This window comes from Budorcas taxicolor, chromosome 5 (assembly GCF_023091745.1).
Source record: "Budorcas taxicolor isolate Tak-1 chromosome 5, Takin1.1, whole genome shotgun sequence".
NCBI lineage: Eukaryota > Metazoa > Chordata > Mammalia > Artiodactyla > Bovidae > Budorcas > Budorcas taxicolor.
Window position 1 is genome coordinate 47,602,458 of NC_068914.1, and position 6,967 is coordinate 47,609,424.

The 6,967-nt window shown below is 40.5% G+C and overlaps 1 pseudogene; it reads left to right on the forward strand.

The window, feature by feature from the left end:
* The first annotated feature begins 6,068 nt into the window (after positions 1-6,068).
* On the forward strand, positions 6,069-6,733 carry LOC128048071 (60S ribosomal protein L10a-like; annotated as a pseudogene).
* Positions 6,734-6,967: the final 234 nt, after the last annotated feature.

Here is a 6,967-nt window from a genome sequence, read left to right on the forward strand (position 1 = left end):
GTTCATCTCCAAGGCCAACCATTCAATATCACAGTTATCGAAGTCTATGCCCCAACCAGTAATGCTGAAGAAACTGAAGTTGAACGGTTCTGTGAAGACCTACAAGACCTTTTAGAACTAACACCCAAAAAAGATGTCCTTTTCATTATAGGGGACTGGAATGCAAAAGTAGGAAGTCAAGAAACACCTGGAGTAACAGGCAAATTTGGCCCTGGAATGCAGAAGGAAGCAGGGCAAAGACTAATAGAGTTTTGCCAAGAAAATGCACTGGTCATAGCAAACACCCTCTTCCAACAACACAAGAGAAGACTCTACACATGGACTTCACCAGATGGTCAACATCGAAATCAGATTGATTATATTCTATGCAGCCAAAGATAGAGAAGCTCTATACAGTCAACAAAAACAAGACCAGGAGCTGACTGTGGCTCAGATCATGAACTCCTTATTACCAAATTCAGACTCAAATTGAAGACAGTAGAGAAAAGTGCTAGACCATTCAGGTATGACCTAAATGAAGTCCCTTATGATTATACAGTGGAAGTGAGAAATAGATTTCAGGGCCTAGATCTGATAGATAGAGTGACTGATGAACTATGGAATGAGGTTCGTGACATTGTACAGGAGACAGGGTTCAAGACCATCCCCATGGAAAAGAAATGCAAAAAAGCAAAATGGCTGTCTGAGGAGGCCTTACAAATAGCTGTGACAAGAAGAGAGGTGAAAAGCAAAGGAGAAAAGGAAAGATATAAGCATTTGAATGCAGAGTTCCAAAGAATAGCAAGAAGAGATTAGAAAGTCTTCTTTAGTGATCAATGCAAAGAAATAGAGGAAAACAACAGAATAAGAAAGACTAGAGATCTCTTAGAGAAAATTAGAGATACCAAGGGAAGATTTCATGCAAAGATGGGCTCAATAAAGGACAGCAATGGTATGGACCTAACAGAAGCAGAAGATATTAAGAAGAGGTGGCAAGAATACACAGAAGAACTATTCAAAAAAGATCTTCAAGAACAAGATAATCATGATGATGTGATCACTAATCTAGAGCCAGACATCTTGGAATGTGAAGTCATGTGGGCCTTAGAAAGCATCACTATGAACAAAGCTAGTGGAGGTGATGGAATTCCAATCGAGCTATTTCAAATCCTGAAAGATGATGCTGTGAAAGTGCTGCACTCAATATGCCAGCACATTTGGAAAACTCAGCAGTGGCCACAGGACTGGAAAAGGTCAGTTTTCATTTCAATCCCAAAGAAAGGCAATGCCAAAGAATGCTCAAACTACTGCACAATTGCACTCATCTCACATACTAGTAAAGTAATGCTCAAAATTCTCCAAGCCAGGCTTCAGCAATATGTGAACCGTGAACTCCCTGATGTTCAAGCTGGTTTTAGAAAAGGCAGAGGAACCAGAGATCAAATTGCCAACATTCTCTGGATCATGGAAAAAGCAAGAGAGTTCCAGAAAAACATCTATTTCTGCTTGATTGACTATGCCTAAGCCTTGGACTGTGTGGATGACAAGAAACTGTGGAAAATTCTGAGAGAGATGGGAATACCAGACCACCTGACCTGCCTCTTGAGAAATCTGTATGCAGGTCAGGAAGCAACAGTTAGAACTGGACATGGAACAACAGACTGGTTCCAAATAGGAAAAGGAGTACGTCAAGGCTGTATATTGTCACCCTGCTTATTTAACTTCTATGCAGAGTACATCATGAGAAACGCTGGACTGGAAGAAACACAAGCTGGAATCAAGATTGCCAGGAGAAATATCAATAACCTCAGATATGCAGATAACACCACCCTTATGGCAGAAAGTGAAGAGGAGCTAAAAAGCCTCTTGATGAAAGTGAAAGAGGAGAGTGAAAAGTTGGCTTAAAGCTCAACATTCAGGAAAAGAAGATCATGGCATCTGGTCCCATCGCTTCATGGGAAATAGATGGGGAAACAGTAGAAACAGTGTCAGATTTTGTTTTTTTGGGATCCAAAATCACTGTAGATGGTGATTGCAGCCATGAAATTAAAAGACTCTTACTCCTTGGAAGAAAGGTTATGACCAACCTAGATAGTATATTCAAAACCAGAGACATTACTTTGCTGACTAAGGTCCATCTAGTCAAGGCTATGGTTTTTCCTGTGGTCATGTATGGATGTGAGAGTTGGACTGTGAGGAAGGCTGAGCACTGAAGAATTGATGCTTTTGAAGTGTGGTGTTGGAGAAGACTCTTGAGAGTCCCTTGGACTGCAAGGAGATCCAAGCAGTCCATTCTGAAGGAGATCAACCCTGGGATTTCTTTGGAAGGAATGATGTTAAAGCTGAAGCTCCAGTACTTTGGCCACCTCATGAGAAGAGTTGGCTCATTGGAAAAGACTCTGATGCTGGGAGGGATTGGGGGCAGGAGAAGAAGGGGACGACAGAGGATGAGATGGCTGGATGGCATCACGGACTCGATGGATGTGAGTCTGAGTGAGCTCCGGGAGATGGTGAGGGACAGAGAGGCCTGGCGTGCTGCAATCCATGGGGTCGCACAGTGTCAGACACGACTGAGCAACTGAACTGAACTGAGTAAACAACATTAGGAATAAATACACCATTTTTTAAGTGATTATTACACCTGATGTATTTTGATTACTTGATTAAAAAAAATGTAAGGAGTGACCCATTTTTGGGAGGCCCAAAAAAATTACAAACAATGAGAATGCTTTCAATAGAACATCAGCTTATGCTTTTCAGTTCTTGTTCCTCTCAACCTTCAAGCTCTGTATGTGTTATTCTCCTTTCTGTTCACGTCTTCAGGTGCTTAGACACGCTTACTCAGTCAGTTGTAACCCCATGGAATGTAGACTGCCCAGGCTCCTCTCTCCAATGGGATTCTCCAGGCAAGAATACTGGAGTGGGTTGCCATTTCCTACTCTAACCCAGGGATTGAACCCAAGTCTGTGTCTCCTTGTTGCAGGTGTGTTCGTTCCTGCTGAGTCATCCAGGAAGAAGTCCTCTTCATATCTATACTTTAATTGTCTGAAGCTCGCCAATCCCCTCTCTTCTTCCTTCCAATCAACACAGGTTCCTCTTGGCCTAGGTCTATTTTTTTTCCCCTTCTAATCTAATGGGTATGAGAAGGAATCTATTCCTCTGCCAGGAAAGACATTGTAATTTTAGCAAGAGTCTTATAAGGAAATTTCTTAACCCAAACAAATGGTTAAGTTTGGTGATGGGAAAGGAGGGATTTGAGCAGTGTCATGCAAGTGAGTGATTCTGTTGTTGTTGACAAGTGAAACCTTGAAACGTGTCTCAATTTATACCCCATTGAAGCAGCTGCTGCACCTCAATCAGCTTGACATTGCTTCTATAATATCTCCAGGTGAATTTATCTCAGAGATCTACAACAGAAGTCTTTGACCTTTAGAGAATTCAGGTCATAAAGATGACCTTTAGAATTTAGTATATACTGTGATGTAATTTAAAACTTAATAAAAATAACTCTAAATGGCATATTCAAGAATAAACAGAAAACATATAGGATATTTTAAAAATATGAAGTAATTCAGTAGGATGATTTAGACCATTCACAGGTCTTTCCCAAACCTAAAACAATACCCAGTAATGTGAAATATGACCTGTGCTGTCTTAATTTTACAAAGTGACCTTACATCTAAATGAGCAGTTTGATTTAGGAGCTGGACTCAGCAGAATGGCTTTTAAAAGCACTGGGATAAGCTGTTGAGTTAACAGTAGGGCACATGCAGTAGTCAGAAGACGTTGTCTCTTCTTGAATGATAACTTGTTCTGTTCTCCTGGCCTCTATGATTTTGACATGTTAAAAATGTGTCAATTTATCATTTATTTTCACTGTTTTGAAACTTGACAATAATGCCTAAATTCTAGTGAAGAACAAAATTTACAGCACACTTATTTATGCAAGCATCAGGTTTCTGTTAATATGGGTTCAGCATTTGACTTCAATCTAAAATTATCTTTACTTTGAAATGCTAAGTATGATCTCACCCCTCTCATCCTTGTAACACAGTTACATGTATAAAGGCCATGTTCTATCGCTAGGAAATCTGAATGTTTAAGAGTTAGTAGGTGCTACTACTGGTGTTAAAACAGGACTCAGGAAATTAACTATATTGTTAAAATTCATCAGTGATGAAAGCAAACACCTAAGTGAAAGTATTTATAGGTCCTGCTGATGAGTTTAACAGTGTATATTCATGTATAGTACCTGTGTTATTAACTAAAGTTTACTAAATAAAAATCTCATAAAATCATTCTTTTCAATCAATGGTATCTATAAAAAGACTTCATTCTGTGACAATTAAAATAGCTTCATTCTTCATATTATAATTATTTTGAGGTATATTCCACCTTAAGGAAGCTGATATAAACATACACATTTCAGGATGGTTGTTCACATTTTAAAAAGCTGTTTCATAGAAAGATTCATGATCACATCCTTTGAAATAACATGCTCTCTCAGCACACCTAAGTGTTGATTTACACATCGTTAACTACTTGACAGAGAGGAAAAGGTTGGGAACAGAAGAGAGAAATTTAGAACTAATGTAATGGAGTCACTAATAATTGAATACAAAACCAAAGCTTAACTGAAATTTATAAAGTAAGTCAGTAAGGAAATATGTTTCATTATCTGGACAATTTTAGTGCCACATCTGTGGTACTGAGTGAAATACTTATTAAGATAATTTAAGGAAGGCAGGTTTTGAAAATTTCCTTTAGGTATCTTTAATTCAGCAGAAAAAGTGACTATAATTTTTTTCATTGTATAATTGTCAGCAGCAGTAAATTCAGAGGTGTGAGTTGTTGTAGATGCCCATGGCACTTAATACTCCTACAATCACAGGTGTGGGAAACACAGATCGATAGCACACAGTGGCTGTAATCAACATGCAGATTAATGAACAGGGCCATATCCACCAGGGAATGCTAGAACAAAGACCAGTTGAACATTTTAATTGCTAAGTTGCTGCTAAATTTCAATTCTTCATCAATCTCCATCCATTATGACCATTGATGCAGAGCAGACATTAAGAGGAAAACAATAACGTAATGATTCATAAGTGCTAGAGTGCAAGGAATGGTTAGCTCTGGGAAAATCATGGCTGTGATGATTTCGTGGCTCAGCCCCTAGAAGATCTGACACTTTATTTCTAATTTTCATTGTTCCCTGGACCTGACAGGCTTATATTTAATAAGTTGGTTTTAATGGAACTAATAGCACAGCAAAAGGTTAGTTGCACAATCTTTTTCCTGGTTACCTCAACATAAGTTTGAATTGTTCCTTTAACTAAATTCCTTAACTTAGAAAAATCACAGTCAGAGAAATAAAAAATAAAAAAGACTCATGAAATCATCTAAAATATTATCATCTTGTAAGGGCAAGATTTTCTCACAGTATGATCAAGCATCATCTGTAGAGTTACAGCTAGATGTATTCAGTGGCCATTTTCTTTATTTTCATTAATATTGACGGCTCTGTCCACATCGTGGGGTTTTAAATAAATCTCATAGAAGTTCACTGACATGGAATCCACAGAATGTTCTTGACTTGGGAAGAAATTTCCTATCACTACTTCGGAAGGTATAAAAATGGTTTTGTGGGACTTCCCTAGTGGCACAGTGGATAAGAATCCACCTGCCAACGCAGGGCACACAGGTTCAATTCCTGGTGTGGGAAGATTCTACACGCCACAGAGCGATGAAGCCGGTGTGTCACAACTACTGAGCCAGTGTGGTGCAACTACTGAAGCCTGCGTGCCTAGAGCCTGGGCTCCACAGCAAAACAAGTCACCACAATGAGAAGTCCATGGCTACAACAAGGAATAGCCCCTGCTCACTGCAACTAGAGAAAGCCTGAACAAAGCAACAAAGACCCAGAGAAGTCAAAGTAAACAAATAAATAAACATATGTTTTTAAATGTTAAAAAAATGATCACATGGTAGGTGCAGCACTGGGGCTTCCCAGGCGGCGCTAGTGGTTAAGAACCCACCTGTCAATTCAGGAGACATGCTCTTTTCCAATTATCGCGGCGTAGGGAACTATGAGCAGCAAAGTCTCCCGCGACACCCTCTACGAGGCAGTGTGGGAAGTCCTGCATGGCAACCAGCACAACCGCAGAAAGTTTTTGGAGATGGTGGAGCTTCAGATCAGCCTGAAGAACTATGACCCTCAGAAGGACAAACGTTTCTCGGGCACCGTCAGGCTTAAGTCCACTCCCCGCCCCAAGTTCTCCATGTGTGTCTTGGGGGACCAGCAGCATTGTGATGAGGCCAAGGCTGTGGATATCCCCCACATGGACATTGAGGCACTGAAAAAACTCAACAAGAATAAGAAACTGGTCAAGAAGCTGGCCAAGCAATATGGTGCCTTTTTGGCTTCAGAGTCTCTAATCAAGCAGATCCCCCGAATCCTGGACCCAGGCCTGAACAAGGCTGGCAAGTTCCCTTCCTTGCTGACCCACAATGAGAGCATGGTGGCCAAAGTTATGAAGTGGAGTCCACGATCAAGTCCCAGATGAAGAAGGTGCTGTGTCTGGCAGTGGCTGTTGGCCACTTGAAGATGACAGATGATGAGCTTGTGTACTACATCCACTTAGCTGTCAACTTCCTGGTATCATTGCTCAAGAAAAATTGGCAGAACATCAGGGCCTTGTACATTAAGAGCACCATGGGCAAGCCCCAGTGTCTGTACTATGGCACAGCTTAATAAACTATACTAAACCATTAAAAAAAAAAAAATTCAGGAGACATAAGAGACATGGTTTCGATCCCTGGGTTGGGAAGATCTCCTGGAGGAGAGCATGGCAACCCACTCCAGTGTTCTTGCCTGGAGAATCCCATGGACAGAGGAGCCTGGCCAGCTACAGTTCATGGGATCGCAAAGAATCAGACATGACTGAAGTGACTTAGCACACACATATGCACAGCACTGTATTGGAGA